The sequence below is a fragment of the Pseudorca crassidens genome, chromosome 3, assembly GCF_039906515.1.
Source record: "Pseudorca crassidens isolate mPseCra1 chromosome 3, mPseCra1.hap1, whole genome shotgun sequence".
Classification (NCBI taxonomy): domain Eukaryota; kingdom Metazoa; phylum Chordata; class Mammalia; order Artiodactyla; family Delphinidae; genus Pseudorca; species Pseudorca crassidens.
The window spans coordinates 32,304,519-32,317,985 of NC_090298.1; the positions used below are offsets into that span (position 1 = coordinate 32,304,519).

Here is a 13,467-nt window from a genome sequence, read left to right on the forward strand (position 1 = left end):
ACGTCCACCCCAGTGTTCACTGCAGCACTATTTACAATAGCCAGGTCATGGAAGCAACCTAAATACCCATCGACAGATGAATGAATGAAGAAGATGTGGTACATATATACCATGGAATATTACTCAGCCATAAAAAGGAGTGAAATTGGGTCATTTGCAGAGATGTGGATGGATCTGGAGACTGTCATACAGAGAGAAGTAAGTCAGAAAGAGAAAAACAAATATCATATATTAACGCACATATGTGGAACCTAGAAAAATGGTACAGATGAACTGGTTTGCAGGGCAGAAATAGAGACACAGATGTAGAGAATAAACTTATGGACACCAAGGGGGGAAAGTGGTGGGGGTGGTGTGTGGTGGTGGGATGAATTGGGAGAGTGGGATTGACATGTATACATTAATATGTATAAACTGTATAACTAATAAGAACCTGCTGTATAAAAAAATAAATAAAATTCTAAAATTCAAAAAAACATTGAAAAAGTTAAAATTCCCTGTCACCATAAGACTCTACATGTTAATCAATATTCTAGGTTGATTTATCATTACAATTTATACTGGTATATAATTGAGTGAAATAAATAATTATAAAAATTTAAAATAATCATTAAACATACAAAAGGAAACTAGCCTTTTTTAAATATCAATTTATGTATCACAGATGAATTTTGTTCATTGCTAGAATAAGACAATATTTTGTGGAAATTACCAGCGAAAAGAAGAGAAGCTTTTGGGCCACTAAGGGTGTAGAAAAGTTGAAGCAAACAGAAAAATTGTGCCCAAATTAAAAAATAAATACAGATTTATAACATTCAATAATCTTCGGGCAAAGCTAAAGGAAGCTGCTCCGCCATGAGTTTGAGTAAATATTTAAGAAGATAACCCACACAATTTACTTTAATTTGAAACTCTAATCTTAATCTTTCACCTCCTCCTACTTGAAATCAATGCAAAATATGTACTTGAGACCCAGAGCCTTTATTTGGCACCAAGTTGACCCTTTATTTGGTGCCCTGGAGGATTTTTCTCTGCGAGGCAGTGCACCATAGTAAGATGCTACCTGCATGACAGGTAGAACTTACTTTTGAAAAGTACCACAGGGCCATGGTCAAAGGTGAGGTGGGGAATGAGAACTAGCAGGATACCTAGGATCTGCCCTCAGGGGGATCATTCTGGGAAATAACACGTAGGGAAACAGGGAACTGAAAATTCTCTTGAAATTACCCATGTCTGTGTACTCTTTGATGGAACTTTGTGTGCCCCTAATGGTGGGTTGTTCTGGGTGCCCTCTGTCCATCATCTGTCCCTTGACTGCACTCACCCCAATGTCTATTTCCTTCAAGCCAAAGATCTCAAGCCCCCCATTTCAATAGGCCAGCCAGAGCCATCTTCCTCCGAGTTCCAGTTGCTCATTTCTCCTTCTTTTTCTTCGTCTCTCCCCATCCTCAATCTTCCAGGCTCAGTTCTCATTCCCAAGGACCTCAGATCTTGCTTTCTGATGGTTGCACAGTAAGATGTGCAGGCTGATGAGTTGAGACGGTCCAGATACACCATTTGCAATCCAAAGGGAGGCCATTGCTAAAGGCCTTGCCCTGGTTGATGAAGTAGGTGAGGACACTCCTATCTTCATACCTCCTGCGTTCTTTCTGAGTTCTTTCCCATCTCCTGGGGCCTCTTCAGTCTCTCAGAGTTTCTAGGCACTACAAGCTGCAAATGCCAGAGGTGCCAACCAGAAATTTCTCCTGAATATCACCTGTTTTCTGGGCAGAGATACCCCTGGGTCCCTAGCTCAAAAGGCTCTCCAGAGCCTAGCTTCTGGAGGAGGTGGCGTTGGAAGGGGGATGCCACTCAGTAAAGCCAAGTTTCCTTGGTATCCTCTCACTTTCTCTCCCAAACTCCTCCCATCACATCTCCACGCTGCTTCCTCCCTCCCCTGCCCCAGCTCCCTCCTGAGCACGTATTTCTAGGCTGAGGGGCCTCCCTTGCTGAGGGAGCAGAGAATAGGAATATCCAAGCATTTGGATCCCCTGGGTGTCCTTCACTCAGAAATCCAGGGGTTCCTCCTTCTTCAGTCCTCAGCCTGACAGCTCAAGAAGTATCAAGAAGTTTCTGGAAGTGGTACCATTAGATCTGAATGAGTGATCTGTTGAAGAATTTTCTAGCTATGAAAGGATGAATTCATTTCTAATTTTATCAAGTGGTAGTTTGTAGACTGCTTAGCAAGGTCATTAGCCATACTGAACCATATGTTTAACAACTTCTGTGGGGCAACAAGACATTTTTATGTATTGAGTGAGATGTCAGTATCAGTATCATTATCCTCATTTTACACATGAGAAATTAGTTGGCCAAATTCACACAGTAAATATCTGACAAAGAAGAAATGTGAACTTGGGTATTTCTTTTACCTGCTTCTAAGACCACACTTGTCCATGGCGCCCCACTGGCTCTCAGCTTCCTAGCCTGACATTCAGGGCCCTCAACCACCTGGCTCTCTCCTGCCTTTCACATCTTCTTTTCCGATAGCCAGGGTATACCCGGGGTAAGAGGCAAAATACATAATAATCAACACAGCAGGCACCACCTAACAATAGACAGTTGGAAAGGTCCACATTTCAGCCCCGCGCATCCCATGCAAATTCCACCCGCTACCCTGAGGATGCCTGCCATCCTACTTGGATTCATACTGTCCCCTTGACCTTGACATTCATCCCAACCCCACTCCCCATGTACTTTTAAGTCAAGGGCTGCTTTGAGCCACTCTTAGGTTTCCTGTTTGTGCTTGATCAATCTACAGCAAGGTTCTCTTTCTGCTAATTGGGTTTCTTCCACTCTCCAACAGTTAAAGAGACAGTTAAAAGGTAACTTATTAACATTTATGTGTGTGTTTCTCACCTACAAGGCTAAAGCTTGAAAGTCACATCCCCGTCTGATTCACCTTGAATTCCCCAGAGTATCTGACCCCACACCATCCCACCTGGTCGGTAGCACTTGATACATATTACATATTTGTGAATAAATGGGAAAATATTCCTTTTTAATGAAACAGAGTGTTACATCTTGATTATCAGGCAGCATCCTCCAATTTGCCATACAGTTAATGTATCCCCGATATACAGTTTCAAGCCACATGTAACAATTTTCAGAAGTAAGTTCTTTGATATCTCTGAGTTATCTCTAAAGCAGAGCTGTGGAATTCAAAACAAAATAGCAGAACAAAAACATCATATTACTAAGTCCCAAATGTTCTTATCCTGTTGCCATATTTTTTGTTTACTGACTAGAACTGATGGTGTAAATTAATACTTGATGTCTTCTTGAGCAAATTACATTCACTGGATTTTTCAACCTTGGATTCCCCAAGACAGGATGTTTGCAAGCAGGCAGGGATTCCTAAATTGAGATAAGAGAACATGGAAGGGTGATGTCCACTGAAAAATGTAAGGTACTATGCCTGCTTTCCATAAATTTGTAATTTCTTTGGGTCAACTACACATGGAGAAATGATAACAAGACCTATCTTGGTGCCTAGGTTCAAATAAGTAGTAAGCTCTTGGGCTGGGAAGGAAAGGCTGCAGAAGGAGTTCAGATCTGAGCTGGGTCTTGAAAAATGTTGAGAATCTGCGGGAGGAGATGAAAGGTCTATACGAGAGGGCTAAGGGTTAAACACCAGAAAGAGTTCAGGATCAGAGAGAACCTGATTCCCCTGGGTGAGATTTTCTACACACTCTTCTCTCTGTGCCAGCCTGAGTCTTGGCGCCTTTGCTCCCTTATTCCCCATTGAACAGCACCATCGCTTCCTCCCACTGTTGCTACTTTCTCAGCCCTCATGGGAGATGGAGATTGGCTGTGTGTGGCAGGGACTGCTAGTCAACGCAGTGTCCGTCCTCCCTTTTTTTCTGGAAATAAAACTTAGTGCTGACCAAGGAGATATAAACAGAAGTGTTGTGCACCTTCTGGAAAATGTCCTTAAATGGAAGTGGCTTATCCCACCCTCACCCACATCCCCTCATCTCCTTCCTGCCAACTGGAATGCAGATGATGTTGCTAAGGGTTATCGAGCAATAACATTGACCAAGCCGGGGTCCCTGACAACTTGGAGTGCCTGGCAGCACTGGACTGTTCCCAGACTTCTTTTATGTGAGAAAGAAAAAAAACACTGTTAAATTTTTTGTCCTTTGGATTTTCTTGTTTTTATCATTTGAAGCTGAACGTGATGTTAATTTTACACTCTACAACTGGTGCAGACTCCACACAAGAAAAATGACTCTGGGTAGTCTAACAGAAGGAAGAATTATTGCTCTACTTAGAAGTTACAGAAATGGAAATTAAAACCAGGAGAGGCCATTTTGTCTGCTAAATTCTAAAAAAGAAAAATGATAAAATTCAATGATGATAAGTCTTCAGGGAACTAGGTAGGCTGAAGACAGTGTTATAAATTGCTACAACCCTTCTAGAAAACACTGGACACTTAGCTCACTTGCCTCAAGTATGTTTCTATACTATTAACCAGTGATCCAATTCTTAAAAGATTGGAAAATGTATCAGTCAATGAACTCAAAAGTAAAAATTTATAGAGATGATGATAGCAGAGTTATCTTAATAGCAGAAAACCAAAATTGCCTAAATAAGGTACTACAGGGCACTGGTAAATGATGACATATTAATTTGAGGGACAACCATTTAAAACAACGTATGACAAACACCATAAAATAACTTGCAAACATACATGTAAAATAATGTTAAATTAAAAAAAAATACTTCAGGAAACTGAATATACCTTGGGACAGCACCTGTCAAATTATGGCTGTTTGCCCAGTCTTGTGCCTTCAATCAAGTTGAACCCACGCACATAACATCCAGTGAGAACGGAGTATCCCAGATGGGATCCGGTGCAAATTCCCAGTCTCTCTCTGTGTTGTTACCCTTCCTGTTCTTGCAGAAATGATTCCTTCCCGTTCTTTTTCTGAAACTTACTTGTTCATGAATTTGGGGTTTGGGGTTTTACAAGGTGGTTTCCAGTGGAATATCTCAGGTGGAACATCTTCTAAGAATCTTAGGGTATTGTTCCATGGCAGCCAAACATGCTCAAAGTAGAGAGATTCCAGTCTCAGAAAGAATTATCGATGTGGCTTGGAACATGCAGTGGACATAAGTTACAATAATACACCTAGGACATTTTAAAGAGAGTTGTACTAAAACAAGAAAACAAAAACAAAAACCATAGTAACATTCTGGAAGAGGCGAAACTATGGAGACAGTAGAAAGATCAGTGGTTGCCAGGGCTTGTTGGGGATGAACAGGCAGAGCACAGAGGCTTTCTAGAGCACTGAAAATACTCTGTATGATGCCATAGTGAAGGAGATGTATCATTATACATTTGTCCAAACCCATGAATGAACCCTATGTAACTGTGGACTCTGGGTGATGAAGATGTGTTAACGGAGGTTCAGTGATTGTAACAAATGTACCATCTGCGGGGGAAATGTTGATAATGGGGGGCTATGTATGTGTGAGGGCAGGGATATATGGGAAATCTCTGCACTTCCCCCTCAATTTTGCCGTGAACTGAAAACTGCTTTAATAAAGTCTTAATTAAAAACAAACGAACAACAAAACCATAGCCAGCTTGGAGTAAAAGGGTCTGAGATTTCACAAATTGCAAAATGGCCTTTGAGCCCCCAACTTCCTTTTTTTTGAGTAAGAGGTAGGCTCAGAAAGCTACTCAGGGGCCAACACAGGCTGCTTCTTTTGGAAAAGGAAGGTTGTCTCAGAAGGTAAAGCCAAGAGCTGGACAGAGGTGCCAAGAGCAATGGAGAACAATGGATTGGGAAACTACTCCCGGGGAGCAGATCTGGGTCCTGCTATCAGAATAGGGAAACTTGGCAACATGTGCCTGGCACAGTTCCAGAATTCTTAGGAGTCAGTGTGTCTATGTGTTTTCCTTTAATTCCCTTTTTGAATGGAAATATTTACTGCAATTGTCCTGTCTCTGGCTTGCACTGTTTGTTGAGTGTGTGCACAGCATATAACTTGTCTCTTTCATTTACAGGTTTCTGGATCCAAAAAAGTCACAGCCAAGGAACTGCCTCATCCTCACTTGAACTTGATAGAAATCACAAGACTCTAGACTCTGAGCCTAACACTATAGTTAAATGAGACTTGGGGGGGCGGGGGTTCAGAGAAAGACAGTAGAATTTGCACACGAAAGGAGCATAAATAATTGGAATTAGGGGGAAGGCTATAGTCTACTTTTGTAGTCATGGGCACCAGTGATTTACGCCATTAAATAGCCCCTTCCCACATTGGCTTTAGGTTTGGCCAGTGACTTGCTTTGGTCGATGGGACATCCGCAAATGTAGTGCAAGCAGCAATTTGAAGAAAGGTTTGCTTGTTGGGGCTTGCCCTCTCTTGTTGATTCTATAGAGCCCTTCCACCACCATTTGAAGAAGCCCAGGCTGACCTACTGGAGGATGAGAGAGCACGTGGAGAGAGGCCCCAAGCTGTCCCAGCCGTCCCAACTGAGGTCTCAAAGATGTGAGTGAGCCCCACTCCAGCCCAGCTGGTCCAGACTAGAAGAAACATTTACTTATCCCATAGAATCATATTTGTTGTGTTAAAGCCGTAAAGTTTTAAGGTGGCTTTTTAATCAACTAATACAGGAAGGCTCAAGCTGGGGTAAATCCAGCATATGGAAGATGGGGGAGGTGAATCTGAAGAGGAGAAATCTCTGGGAAGAATGGGCCTAGTGTGTGGACAGTTTCCCAAGAGAAGCTAAAGCAGGTTCACTGAGGGAGATCATACTATGGTGAACGAGGAACCAAGGAGAAAATGCCAGAAGTTAAGTCCAATGGGAAAGTTGAGGATGGAAAAGAACATGAGCAATAAATTTGGACATTTGTGGGATTAAGAAGAGGCAAAGTGGTGGGAGGAATGAGTGGGTCAGGACAAGTGATTCAGAAATAAAGCCTTGAACAAGAGTGAGCTGTAGGTCTTCTTTTTATGAAGTAGCTAACCGGTAATTAGCATAGTGTGCAATAGAAATACTGAATCAGAATCTCTGAGGGTGTGATCCTGGAATCTGCATGCTTAGCAAACTCCCATTCCCCCAAACATAACCAAGGATGATCGGTGATTCTCCAATGTAGGTGCACATTAGAATCATCTGGGAAACCTAAATATATATATATATATATATATATATATATATATATATATATATATATATATATATATATATATATATATATATATATATATATGGATGAATGCCTAGGCCCTGCTGCACAGGAATTCAATCTGAATCTTTGGAAGTAGCATACAGGTGATTAGATTATGGGGTAGAGGAAGACTCTGGAAGAGATGATGTAATCCCTAAACCAACAGCCCCTAAAGTTTCTGAGAAACGAATAATAAATTCAGAATCTCTCTGAATCTCCTCATTTTCATATATTTTGTGATTGATCTAAACTGCTATTAAACTCAAAGAGCAGTGTTAGGAATTTGGTGACTAATGGCTATTTCTGAGTCAAACATGAAATAGCACTTATTTTCATGATGTAATAAACATCAAGTGAACATTTACTCAGACCCAGTGAACCAGTGAATGTAATTATTTGAACAGAGTCTAAAATCAAGTTATCTATGAAAACATATTTTGCTTAAATTTGTTGCACAAAATTTCAAGATTTTGGTAGAAATGTTTAAACTACTAAAAAAAATTTTGGTATTATAAATGAGTAAAATTAGCCTGATGTTTAAGATAATAAAGAGTAGCTGGGAGTTGTGACAAATCAAATTTGTGGGGATGGGAAAACCTTTATGCCAGCCAAACATAAAAATGATTGAAGGTCAATTTAGCTTACAGGCTGTCAGTCTATGAACCTCTGAGTCATAATAGAAACTGTTATAATACAGAAGTAAACATAATTATGGAATTATAATAATTAAGGGGTCAGGAAAAGTTTTAAACAAGGGGTGACCATGGAAACATTTTAAAGGCTGAGGATTTTTTTCATTTTTTAAAAGTTAATTTAAAAAATGTTAAACTTTTCATCTTGAAATGATTTCACTTGCAAGCATGTTATAAACATACTACAAAGACTTCCTGTGTGCTCTTCACCCAGATTCTCCAAAAGTTAACATCCACCATAACCTCTGCACAAAGATTAAAATCAGGAAATTTTCTCTAATACGATACTGTTGTCTTTTACAAATACCACCGATTGTCCCACTAATGTCCTTTTTCTGGTTCAAGACCTAATCCAGGATCACACTTTGTATTTGGTTGTTATGTCTCCTTAGTTTCATTTAATCTGGAGTCGGTTTTTTTTTTGTCTTTCATTATCTTGACATTTCTGAAGCGTGTTGGTCAGTTATTTTGTAGAATGGCCCTCGATTTGGGTTTGCCTGATGTTTGCTCACAATTTAAGTTCAGGTTTTTCATTTTTGGAATAAATAATGCAGAGTGGTGCTATATCCATCTGAGTGCATCATCACCAAAGACAAATGATGATGACTTGGACCATTATACTGATGAAAACTTTGATCACTAAATTAAGGTGGTACCTGCCATCTTTCTGTATAATAATGTTATTATTTCCCCTTTGTAATTAATAAGAAACTTTGGGGGAGTTTCTTTGAGATTATGCAAATATCCTGTTTCTCATTATACTTTGTCCACTGGTTTTAGCATTTATTGATAAATCTTGCTTGAAACAATTATCACTGTGGTGTTTAACAAATGTTTGACATTATTCCTTCTACATTTATTAGTTGGACTATTTCTTCTCTCCCATTTATCTGTTTGTTTATATCAGTATAGTTTGTGGATTCTTATTTTATTCTATGATTTATAATCCATTACTAGTATTATTTATTTTGTTATTCAAATTGTCTCAGATTTGATAGTTGGGAGCTCCTTCAAGTAGGCTCCTGTGCCCTTTTGACATATTCTCATCATTTCTTTTTTAATACTTCCTTATTTTTGGCCTCATGAGACATTTCCTGACTATCTTATACTTTCTCTGCCTAGAATCAGCCATTTCACCACGGAACTTTTATTGGAGAATAGTGTTCAGAAACCAAGATCTGAGCAATTAGTGTGTTTATTATTACTGGCATTGCTTCTAGGCTCTCTCTGCAGATTGAGCTAGGAAATAAATGTGTGAACACAGAGGCATATATTTATGTCTATAAATATAAGAGGCATAAATATATGTCTATTTCTACATGCATCTACAGATTAAAAGCCATGAGTCTATGTTGATAACCTCCCGTGCTAATCCGACACTACATTCACTCTAGTCTTTCCCCTTTCTTTATTTATAACTTATTTTCCTGACCATGAGAAACCTGGTTCTCATTTTCCATAATATAGTAACTTATTTGCTCAATCCTAGGATACACATTAAGTGGTTTTAGACAGTCCACCCCTTTGACTATGCAATACCTACATACACCCATCTTCCCACACATGCATTTTTTAAAGTCTTCATTCATACCTACATACAGTATACTCATTCTGTCCCCCAAAAGAGACAACTAAAGTATCATCCAATTACTACATCTAGTTCCAAGTCCAAGACTTCTGGGTGATATAAAAACTTTTTCTTTCAGTCTGGGTGTAGCTCTTCATGCTTCATTAAAACAAATGTATCAGTCACCAACACATTCAATATATAATAGTAGAGAAAGAATATGGGTAACTTCAATTAAAGAAATCTCAATTATAAAAGAGGAGAATTGGCAAAACACACACTCGCATGAACACAGGCACACACTGGCAAATAATACATAAAAGACATAATTCCCCTGGGATGGGTATGTGACCTGGGGATGAGAACATGACTTAAACAGTCTAATCAGGGGGAGTCTAAGGACTCTGGCTTGGAAATGCTGGTACTAAGGATTTTCTTCCTTTTTCTTAGCATCATGGTCTGATAATGCTTTGTCAGTGGAGGAGTAGTTAATCAATCAATCTGGCAGCCTCTGGTTTTCTTCTTTTGGAGGCTTTTCTTTGTTCACTGACATATCTAGAGAAGTTTCCCTTTCCAGGGGCTGCATAATTTTAGCATCCCCTTCTCTGTGTGTGTGACTTCAAAGAGTCTGAGATTGCCATAGGGTTTGAGCAGTCATAGACTGTGGTTGTCCAGGATTGAGATGTCTTTGGTAATACAGCTCCTTTATAGGTTTAGTTATCATCAAGATATTTGACTAGTCACTTCTGCAGGCTAGAAACCATGGACAGAATGCTTGTCTCTGGTTGTATTTGAGTTTAGGAAGTTCTATTGTCTAACAGCAGGCCTCTGTTGTATTACCATCCCCTTAGACCTCAATGTAATGGCTGCAACTTTTATCCTGGCTTCTGCTTCCAGGCAGTTTCTGACAATAGCTTGGAGTGGAATGATGTGTTGCCTGTCCTTGATTCCATCACAGCTGCACTTGCTTGTTTTGTCAGGTGGGGACTGTTTCATAGGAAGTATTTAAGAGTGACCTAAGTGGACAGACTTGTCTTTTGCCCCAGCTTTACCTCTTGTCTTTACCTGTATGAACCTTAACTTAGAGTCGAGTATTTGGTCTTTGTAACACTGCTAGATTCCAGTAATTTTTCTTCCAGTCATACCCAGAGAGGGTCTTCTAAGCAAAACCATACTTTCTTTCTTCTGCTTTCAGACAGGTCACTTCATCCTAAGATTGTTGCTTTAACTATTTACAATAGCCAGGACATGGAAGCAACCTAAATGTCCATCAACAGATGAATGGATAAAGAAGATGTGGCACATATATTTACAATGGAATATTACCCAGCCACAAAAAGGAACTTAACTGAGTTATCTGTAGTGAGGTGGATGGACTGTCATACAGAGTGAAGTAAGTCAGAAAGAGAAAAAGAAATACCGTATGCTAACACATATATATGGAATCTAAAAGAACAAAAAAAAAAAGGAAGAAAAAAATGGTCAGAAGAATCTAGGGGCAAGATGGGAATAAAGATGCAGACCTACTAGAGAATGGACTTGAGGATATGGGTAGGGGGAAGGGTAAGCTAGGACAAAGTGAGAGAGTGGCATGGACATATATACACTACCAAATGTAAAGTAGATAGCTAGTGGGAAGCAGCGCATAGCACAGGGAGATCAGCTCGGTGCTTTGTGTCCATCTAGATGGTTGGGATAGGGAGGGTGGGAGGGAGGTGCAAGAGGGAGGAGATATGAGGACATATGTATATGTACAACTGATTCACTTTGTTATAAAGCAGAAACTAACACACCATTGTAAAGCAATTATACTCCAATAAAGATGTTAAAAAAAAAAAGAAATGAAATTGAGTTTTTTGTAGTGAGCTGGATGGACCTGAGTCTGTCATACAAAGTGAAGTAAGTCAGAAAGAAAAAAACAAATATCGTATGCTAACACATATATATGGAATCTAAAAAAAAAAATAGTTCTGATGAACCTAGGGGCAGGACAGGAATAAAGATGCAGACGTAGAGAATGGACTTGAGGACACTGGGAGGGGCAAGTGTAAGATGGGACGAAGTGAGAGAGTTGCACTGACATATATACACTGCTAAATGTAAAATAGCTAGCTAGTGGGAAGCAGCCGCATAGCACAGGGAGATCAGCTTGGTGCTCTGTGACCACCTAGAGGGGTGGGATAGGGAGGGTGGGAGGGAGACACAAGAGGGACGGGATATGGGAATATATGTATACATATAGCTGATTCACTTTGTTATACAGCAGAAACTAACACAACATTGTAAAGCAATTATACTCCAGTAAAGATGTTTAAAAAAAAAAAAAGATTGTTGCTTTACTGTAGGACCTCACTGTAATCCCAGTTCCTAGATTTTTCCTACCATTTTCCCTGATGTGCCTTACAGGCACAGGCCTGAGTCCCGGCAGGCCACTGCTCTTCAATCATCACCTCTGCTCAGACGAGTCCACGTTTTAGGTTTGTGTGTACTGCACCCTACTCCTGGAACAAAATTCTGTATCCTTTATGAATTCTCTGGTTCAAGAAACAGAAAAGTTGGTTCAAATTAGCTTAAGCAATACAGTAAAAGAATTTATTCACTTTTATCACCTGAAGTTCAGAGATAAGGCAAACCTCAGAGTCAGCTTACCTCCCAGTGGGATCCACTCACTGCACCCTTCTCTTCTTGTCGGCTCCATTCTTAAGCTCCTTCCATTTTAGTGGCAAAATGGCTCCAACAGTCTCTGTCTTTATATCTTCATCCTCTGATTCTGAGAGGAAAAGCACAAAAAACAATGCTCAGGATTGCACACCAGAGTCCCAAGATTTACCCGACTGGACTGTTTAGCTTAGGTAGCTCCCCCAGACCAATGGGGAGTTGAATATGTTTGGCTAAGTCAATCAGTACCCATCCCATGCGTGGTATGCGGCAACAGTAGACATCAAATTGAAAACAGTATACCATTAGAAAGGGGAAAGTGGACTCTGGGTAGACAACCAATAATAATCCATTACCAGCCCTCTTAAAATAAACTTACTACCAAGCCTTTTAAAAATAACTTCATGTGATCTTTTTTTTTTATGCGAGCATTAATCTGTGTTTGAAATTGTCTTATTTATTGTATGTCTCTCTTTGAAGAATCTCAGGCTCCGTGAGAACATTGACTTTATCTATCTTGTTCATTTCACTCATAATTCAATGGCTGCAAATATTTGCTTAAATGAATGAATGAATGCATCGTGTTTATCTTGCATCTCTGAGACTTTAACAGCATAAGGTCCCAAACCTCTAGGGCATGAATACTTTATTTGAGATGCTTGGGCTTAAAGCTTCACAGCTGGTAAGTGAATGGCCAAAGCCTGAACTCAGGCTGGCTGACCCCACATATCGTGCATTTCTGACCATTCCAAGCTGCTCTCCTGTGATGAAATAAGCCCTCAGTTTTAGCACAGCTGTGTTCAGAATACATGTAGGAAATATATAAAATATGTTGACAGCTAATGTCCAAATAATAATTTGGAAGAGTGAGAGGAGTCTAAAACTGGCATGAATTGATATTTCTTTTTCTGATCTGGAGTTATCAACATGCTCTGAGTTAAAATCATATCCTGCCTAACAGTACATGAAAGAATGGGGTTGATCTGTTGTTAATCCCCTTTCATTTTCCTATGGCAATAATATAAGGCACATTATAATTTTGTTTATTGCATGTTGCTTCTGTTGAAGATAGCAGAGAGGTCCGATCAACAGAGAAAAGTACTAATATTAATTGATGGTTTACTATGAGCTAGGTACTTCATTCATTCATCATTTACTCATTCATTTACATCTTTTCGTTCTTATTCATTCATTGAATATTTATTGAACACCTTCCAAGTGGCAGGCATCATGCTAGGGGCTAGGGTACAACATTTAGCACAGTCTAGGGAAACACTGTAGTGCATCGATTCAGATAATGAACTCTGGAGTCAGCAAGATCTGAGTT

General features: G+C 39.7%; 1 long non-coding RNA gene across 1 annotated transcript in view; it reads right to left on the minus strand.

Moving 5' to 3' along the window:
* Window positions 1–13,467, minus strand: part of LOC137220658 (uncharacterized) — a 231,570-nt gene that overhangs the window by 116,495 nt on the left and 101,608 nt on the right. Inside the window, exon 2 of the long non-coding RNA XR_010941730.1 lies at window positions 12,132–12,252. This is a non-coding gene — a long non-coding RNA (uncharacterized lncRNA). The remainder of the gene's footprint in view (window positions 1–12,131; window positions 12,253–13,467) is intronic.